This window comes from Delphinus delphis, chromosome 16, assembly GCF_949987515.2.
Source record: "Delphinus delphis chromosome 16, mDelDel1.2, whole genome shotgun sequence".
NCBI lineage: Eukaryota > Metazoa > Chordata > Mammalia > Artiodactyla > Delphinidae > Delphinus > Delphinus delphis.
This window is the reverse complement of record NC_082698.1, coordinates 41842416-41850925: the sequence shown is the minus strand read 5'-3', so window position 1 is coordinate 41850925 and position 8510 is coordinate 41842416. Positions and strand designations below refer to the sequence as shown.

The 8510-nt window shown below is 33.5% G+C and overlaps 1 pseudogene; it reads right to left on the bottom strand.

Annotated features, from left to right (window-relative positions):
• Positions 1–228: 228 nt before the first annotated feature.
• Positions 229–777, bottom strand: LOC132439373 (proteasome maturation protein pseudogene; annotated as a pseudogene).
• Positions 778–8510: the final 7733 nt, after the last annotated feature.

Sequence of the window (8510 nt, the reverse complement as noted above, 5' to 3'; positions counted from 1 at the left end):
TTTCTATATTCTGGAAGAACTTTGTTCCAATCTAATGTAATTCAGTTTTCTATTTTGTGGTGATTTTTTGGACGTGAAGCTGATCTATATTATAATTTTCCCTTTATTATTTTTAGTTCCCTTATTTTATTTCGTTAGCTCATCCATTTCTCTTTTCACTCTTTTTTGACTCTCAGTCGGCTCACCTTTTATCTTTGTTTTCTTATTTTATTTTATTTTATTATTTATTTATTTTTTCTCATGTGTCAGTACTTTTAATGTTGTGCATGTCAAATTATAGTAAAAAACGACTATAAACAAGATGCAGCCCCTCTATTTCCATGAATAGCGCACTGCATTACAGTAAACGGAGCTTATATTCAACCATCAAATGTGGTTCTCCCATTAGTTCACTTTGTGATGGGTCATTAAGAATATCTTCAAATCCAATAGTCTCATCATTACCCCTCAAAATATCCAATGAAAGGTTTGAGCTTGGAAGAAAAGGAAGACGCTGAACCTGCTGCACTGCGTTGAATTCCATTTGTAGTTTTAATGGAGCAAATAGACCCTGGATGTTTCTCAGTGTGGAAAAGTTCATTTTATCTTGGTTGAGCTGGAAATTTTTTTCTGATAATTAAAGAGGATGACTGGGCAAAAGTTCATTTTTCACATAAGAAAAACCTTTTCGAAGAAGATCATGACTTTCAAAAGTTCCACTTGCTGAAAGTTCAGTAACTGGAATACTGTCCTTTAGCTGAGATCCAAGTTCTCTGGCATTCATCTTCAACTCACTCTGCGAACTTGTTTTCTTATTTTAAATATTTCCTTGTTTATAAACTTCCTGCATTTTTTTCAAATGGGAGCAAATTAGGTTTAAAATGTGCTTCTTTAATATATATGTATTTTATATAACATATAAAATAGTATTTACACATAAATAATAAAATATATATCATATTTAGATATTTGTAATAATATTTATTTTTAGATTATAATCTTTTTTCAGAATTGTTTATATGATTGTTTATTTCTTGTTTATACATTTTATCTTGGAAAAAATAGCTGTTTATCAATGTAGATGTGTTCCTAACAGGAGTTTTGGAAATTTCTTATTAAATAGCCTTACTATCACCTCTGCCACTCCTTCTCCAGATCTCTACTTCAGGTGCTAGGTGAGATTGTTCCTAGACTTCTCATTGGTGACACAATCTCCTTCATAAGGGAGAAACTCTGTTGTGCTCAGGGGAATCCTAATTCCCTTGCTGGCTTTCATATAGCCACATAATTTCAGGCTTCCATTACCAGTTTCTTTTAATGCTGGTAATTCAAAATAAAGAAGGACATTTTAAATGATGTACTCTAAGTATGTCCCATGGCTCATTCTTTTTAAAATCCCTAGCTCTACCTCAATCATGGAGTGTTAGCAGGGTTCATTTTCAGGAAAGTTTATATTTATTCTGAGACACTGCAGTGCTTCCTCAGTTGAGGAATGTGTCTTTACACAGATAACTGTGCCTGATTTACTTCTATCCTATCTGTATGATATTTCACATGACATCTTTATAATACCTGAGATGTAGATGATGTTCTTTTCTCAGTTTCAGTGATGATATAGATATTTTCATCTTTTCATATTCCTGTTGTGATTTCTGAAAATGTGTCTCTTCTAAATTTGTTATCTTAGCTGCAAGTTACAACCATTTATTTTTGTTGGATCTAATTTTTTAGAAATTAAATATGGGATCAGTTTTTATTTGACAAAAGAAAAAGATTAAACTCAGAACTAATATTTTATTTATTTTTTTAATTTTTTTTTTGTGGTACGTGGGCCTCTCACTGTTGTGGCCTCTCCTGTTGCAGAGCACAGGCTCCAGACGCGCAGGCCCAGTGGCCATGGCTCACGGGCCCAGCCGCTCCGTGGCATGTGGGATCCTCCCGGACTGGGGCACGAACCCCCGTCCCCTGCATCGGCAGGTGGACTCCCAACCACTGCGCCACCAGGGAAGCCCCAGAACTAATATTTTAATCAAATATTTTAAACGCTGAAAGAGAGGCTTCTCTGTGGAAATTCAATCTTAATCACAAGAATGAAAAATAACAGAACAAAATATTATTATAAATTGGTAGGTTTCTAATGTGAAATTAAAATTTTTATACATATTACAAAGTAATTTTTAAACTTTTATCCTATTACAGACTGAAAATTTTCAGAAAAGACTTAAAAATCTATTCAACAGGATATTTTTAAAAGCTTCTTCTATGGGTCAGATGCATTTCTACAAGAGGATCAAGACTGCAAGGTCTCTGGTATCAATATACATGCTAATGGAGGAGGCTAGTCAATAACCAGATAGTGCTAAGTGCTATCATATGTGAAGTAAAATGGAGTGGTGGATAGGAAGTGACTGTTAGAGTACACAATACTGGGCATATGATCAAAGAAGGTCTCTGTAAGAAAATTATATTTGAGTCAATACCTTAATTATAAGGGGGGGGTGAAGACAGACAGCAGTGCAAAAGGCTGGTGTGGATGGGTTGTGGATGTAGGGATATAGCAAAATTCTGAATTAGAGGAAGATAACACATGTACTATTCAAATTTAGCACTGAGCCTTTAAGAACAGAAAAAAAGAAAGTAAAAATAAGAATAATAAAGAAGGCTATATAGTGGTTAAGGTAGAAAAAGAGGAACCTGGCATAAACTGCTTTTTCTTCTCCTTTCTTCTCATTCTTGATTTAAGATCAGAGGATTTTCATGTCTGTGGAATTCTCTTCTTGAGGTAGCTATGGTTTCCTACAGATGAGAGTTCAGTAATCCCCACTCCCAGCCTTGAAATATAATGACAGTGTTGACTGCCTTCCAAATTTCCTACCTTGAAAAACTGCAGATTTCATCACACACAGTGAATGGATGTGCCACTGAGCTGTGGAGTCCTATTCCCACAGCTGTCCCTCAGAATAGGAATTCCTTGGTAACCCATCCACTACCAGCTTCTTATATCAGAAGGAGACAATTCTGGCTTACTGTTTTTCATCCAAGTCTTAGTGAGACTCACCACAGCCAGTTGGTTAACATAAACAAGCTAGTCATTCTTGACCCTCCTTGACCAGCACGAAGTATTTTCTCATCCATTTGTATTCAAATCATTACATTCTAAATCAAAACGATAACTATGAGCTTACTTCTCTTATGATGATTATGTACTTCAAATAAATCTGCTGTGAATCATTTACAGAATATCTATAGAAAAAATCAGCTTTGGAAAAACTGGCCACTTTTTATTATGTAATGATTGATCAAATGTAAAACAATACTACATATACACAGAAGCATATGGGTATATATTCATAGTTATTTTTTGCTATTTTAAAAAAGTAAATATATATATATGATATGTATATGTGTATGGGTGTATAAATAACTAGCTTAGGGGCCATAGATAATCAGATAATAAGTTCAGAATAAATATTGGGTTATTTGACATCTAGTCTAATGTTCAGAATATTTTATCTGGGTTATTTGTGTGTTGTTGTGTAGTCACATTATAATTAATTTAATATCTGTTTATGAGTTTTAATTTTTAAAATTTCAGGCAGGCTAAATAATAGGGAAACAAACTTCTGAAGTTCACATTTATTAACTGTCTCAGAAAATCAATATGATTTTATAAGATAATCACTATGATAAGAACAAGGATCTTAAGTTTAAGATAACAGATAATTAGCTTAATGCTAAATAACTATCAGATATTGAACTAAAACAGTGAAATCACAAAACAAATGGTTAGGACAAACACTTATAATTCATGAGAGTCAGGAATAAAGATGAAACCACCACAAGTCCTCCAGACGTTTTCCATGAGTGAAAACTTTAGCTTATAGTCTTTAATTTCAGATTCATGGCCTCAAATACCCTTCTGTAAAGGCATTTTTCTATGGTTTTCAAAGACATTTATGATTAATTTTTAAAATTAAGAGATTAGCAATTGACCTACTTACATAAAAGTGAAGAGATAGGATCTCATTTTCTTCTTTCTAGTTTTCATCTTTCTACTTGGAAGGGACAATTCTTAACAGCCAGCTTGAATTTCACCTTCCAATTCTATGGGGAATAATATTATCTCCTCTGATTCTATGAAGGTGAGAAAAGTCTAACCAATTATTTCTCTCCAGTGGTGAAAGGTGAATTTTCATTTCCCTATATGTTTTGGAAAATCAGATATCCAATCCATGAGATCAGAATTCTGTTGGGTGCATATTCAATTAAGAAAAAGAAAGAAAAATAACTGTTTGCTCTAACTTTAGTTCCTGTGTAGATTAATACAGATAATTAAGCAGCTTTAATTCTTCAAATGCAAAGTGAATTTTACACAGTCCACTTAAAGTAATAGACAATAATATTTCATTAAACTCATTAACAATGCTTTTGCTATTTGAGTTTACTGTTTGTAGTTTATAGCTACAAAATATAATTTGAAAAGCACATAGGAAGTTAGAATTAAACATTGGCTCATAGATTTTCTGAGAACAGAGTCTCTTATTGTTGGGTGTAGAACAGATCATGGGAGTTTGTATTCTTTTCTGAGTCAGGGCTTGAGGAGAGACTGAGGAGATAGAGACTGCCACACATCTTCCATAGGCTGGTCAGGGGTGAGACAAGGACTGGACCACAGGCTCAGAGTTCACATACTCTAGCACCTGAAAGTGGGTTAAGTTTCTGTATCACAGAGTGAGAGACCATACCCTGTCCAAGCCAACACTCTTGGCATCTCTGGAGGAAATTCTACATTCTAAATGATCCACTATACCTTTCAGGCATTTTTTTTCCACAGTAAGTATAATGATGTAGAAACAAGAAATAATTATTAAAAGAATGAATATGACCATTATATTCATTCCTTACCTTCATTAATAGGTCTATTATGTCATGCACTGTGGCCAAATAATTATAAAAATACATTGGATATAAAAACACTAGCTACCACCTTTGTGCATTAGTTTCATGATTTTCTCTTCTGTTTTGTTTTTATTGCCATACATGTGCATACAATATATTAAAAACTTTCTCTGTGGTGTCCCTGCTCAACCAAAGTTTATGTAATGCCTTTGACTGTTTGCACAATTATTCACGCCTCATTAATTTAATATGCATTTATTGAGCATCTACACTTTTCCAAATAGTCTGTGAGATAAAAAGAAAGCAAATGCAATCTTCCTCCTGGATTTCGTCTCAAGGAGCTCAGAAAGTAGAAGGGAAAATGGACCATTAGCAGTTAACTCTGTCATAAAATGATGCATGGTATAGTAGCAATAATGAACATGTTGGAGGGAGCAGTGATTTTTATTTGGGTTACAAGAGAAGTCTTTACAGAGTGCATAATATGAACTGGGCCTTTAATTTATAGGAATTCAAAAGATAGAAAAGAGCCAGAAGGACATTCCAGAAAAATGGATCACTAAGGAAAGACAGGACAGTGTATATCCAGCAAGTTTTTATTGGATGGCGGAGTGTTGGTTGGGGGAATAGCATGAAGTATAGTCTAATTTTAAAATGGAATGCTAATGGTGTGCAGGAATAACGCTATGAGCACTTAATTCAATTATTTTTCTTCCGTATCAACTAGGCATGCCCATGTTTACCATGAATTTTGAAATTAGGTTTCAATCAAGACCTTCTGCCTTACAGCAAAAATTCTTCTGGATAGTATATCTTGATCATTATATTAAGATTTCCCTTGTTACAATTAATTTATAATTTCTAATAGATGGTATCTATATTCTGTGTAAAGATATGTAAAGACATTTCTTTTTTCAAGAAACTGGAATTAAGGCTTTGTGCCTAAAGGAAAGAAAATGTATCTTCCTAGTTCTTGTCTCCAATGCAACTATTATTTTCAATCAGTCTCTTTGTTCATACTCCTCTCTCCAATATCCTTTCCATTATTGTGGGTTTAATTTAGATTCTAAAAGTTAGATCATTATATATAGTACTAAATTTAATTCACATGTATATACACTAGTAAATATCAACATTTCTTTGAAAAGTATGTTTATCAAAATGACATAGTACAGGTTTCATAAAATATAATTTTGACTTTTCTGTAGTCTTCTGTAAAAAGCTTTCTTTGGAAACTGTGTTTCTTTCTAGAAATAAAATGTAAATGAGCCGTTTTATTTATTCTACTTGATTTTACATTCTTATCAACTTCTAAACATTGCAGACAGGAATTGACCTACTCAGTCCTTATCTTCAATGCCCACTTGAGTTTACACCTAAATATAAATGTCTTCATAATGGTTGGTGTATAATGGGTAGTCAATGAATATTTGCTTGGTAAATAATAGATTATGATGGAAAGAAAAAGATATCCCAAAGTAATCTAAGAAGATTGCTATACATTTCTCAAGTTCTTAAATCTGCTACAGTATCTGCAATTGGTAACTTTAACAGTGTCAATGGCAAGGGATGTACTACTACCTCTCTACTTCATGAAACAGCATTTCAACTGTTAGAAGAGCTGTAGAAATGCTTTTCATTCAGCAAAAATAAATCTCTCTGTCTCTCTCTCACACACAGACACACACACAGACACACACACACACGCACACGCATACACACAAGCAAAACAAAACAAAACCCCCAGATCATTTTTATGCATTACAATCCTTCATTGTTTGTCCCTGGGTAAGTCCCTTGCTTCCCCAAAAAGTAGTTTAAGAAAAAGTCTAATTCTTTCTGTGGACACATATTTCCTGAATTTGACATCAAGTCCTAAAGTAGCCCTTTTAATGCCCGTCTGACTCTTACCTACAAATCTGAAAGACTGACTTTTGATGAGATCTTTGAAACAACCAATTTTTATACCAACCATTTCTGAAGGCTACCCTGTTTCTAGTTTTATGAGATAATGACTTCTTTATATTTTGCACTAATTTTGTCAACTGATTCTTTTACTTTTCACCTGGATTATACTAGCTAATATAATATCTATCAAATCCAATTTATTTAGATCTTGAGTTTATACACAGAGTTATAAAATGTATACCAGTGTATTTCTGGACAAATCTTTAAACATTTTTTTTCCTGATGTGGAAGATTATGATAAATGTACCCATTCAGAATCCAGTGTCCATATGAAATACTAGTCTAAAAAATAGAGATAGACTTCAAGTCTCTCTGCCTTTAACCTCTGTAGATGGCAAATATAAACAATTCTTATCACCTCATCAGTTTGTTTAAAATGCAGGACCTCCACTAGACAAAGCCCTAATGTGCCTACTTTGAGTCATTTTATGTGGCTGAAAAAAAAGTCTGCATTTCTTTTAAAGGTATGGTATATGTTAGAGTTTCCTCTAATTTTCACTGGCCTTATCCTAAATTATATTTATTCAGTGTATTTTTGCATTATCTTGGAAGTTTAAATTTATAATTTACCTTTTGTTCTAATGGTCATTTTCTATACACATGTATATAGTTCTGTCTTCTTCAACTTCTGCAAACACTACAATTCTAATCCACCCGTTTGATTTGCTTCCTTTACTTCTTATGGAGTTATCCTATCCTGTGAAAAAAAAAGAGCAGGACATTTTTTTTTGATGCTGCCTATGGCAATTAGTGATTTATTTCAAACATTGTTTATAACAAAAGGAAAACAGAACTCTCTAAGTTTCTAACATGATGGTTTATTTTAAAATATAAAATTGAGAACTATAGTGTTTCTAGGTTAGTTGATTGATCTTTTTTCCTTAAAGATTTTCTTCAAATGATATTTTAATGTCTTTTCTGGTTTTTTTCTGAGCTCAAAGTTCAACTTGTTTCTCTTAAGTCATTACTTGATTGCTAAGCCCTATATTACTCAGGTGTCCTTTGTGCCTCATTTTAATCTTTGGAATGTTTTGAATTCTGGGGTTATTCCTGAAGATACCCCTCAACACAGTGGTGAAACTAGAAATCTCTAAGAGAAAGTGAAACAGAAGGGTGATTTGAAGAACCCCAAATCCTGCTCTCTGTATCAGTCCTGAACCCTCTTGTACCATTTGCAAACCTGCACATGGTGAGAATGACTGCTCTGTGGTTCTCCTTTGCAATTAAGTACAGCATTGCAACGTAAAAAGAGGCAGATGTTGACACCCACCTGCCGGTTTGTACCAGCTGCATACGTATTCACTTTATATTTTTGGAAGGAAACTTAATTCCTCTGTGACGAAAACACTGCAAAATTGTAACCAGCTTATCAGCCTAATTTCTGTAAGACAACATATTTTCAACTCGCAGTCCCTCAATATTTCTAGTAGAATAGTTGAACAAAAAAATAAAATTATACTTTGATGCAGACTTTTATTCACTTGTTTGGAATCTTACGTGTAACTCAGTTATCATCTTCGGGTTCTAGGATTAAGAAAATTCACTTTTGTTTAAAGTGTTAATCATTACTTACTGGCAGTCTTTCTTACCAGGAGCCAAGTTCTTTTAGACCTTGGGGCAATAGCTGCTTCAGCTGTTGTTGTTCTTTAGCTAGTCTCTCATCT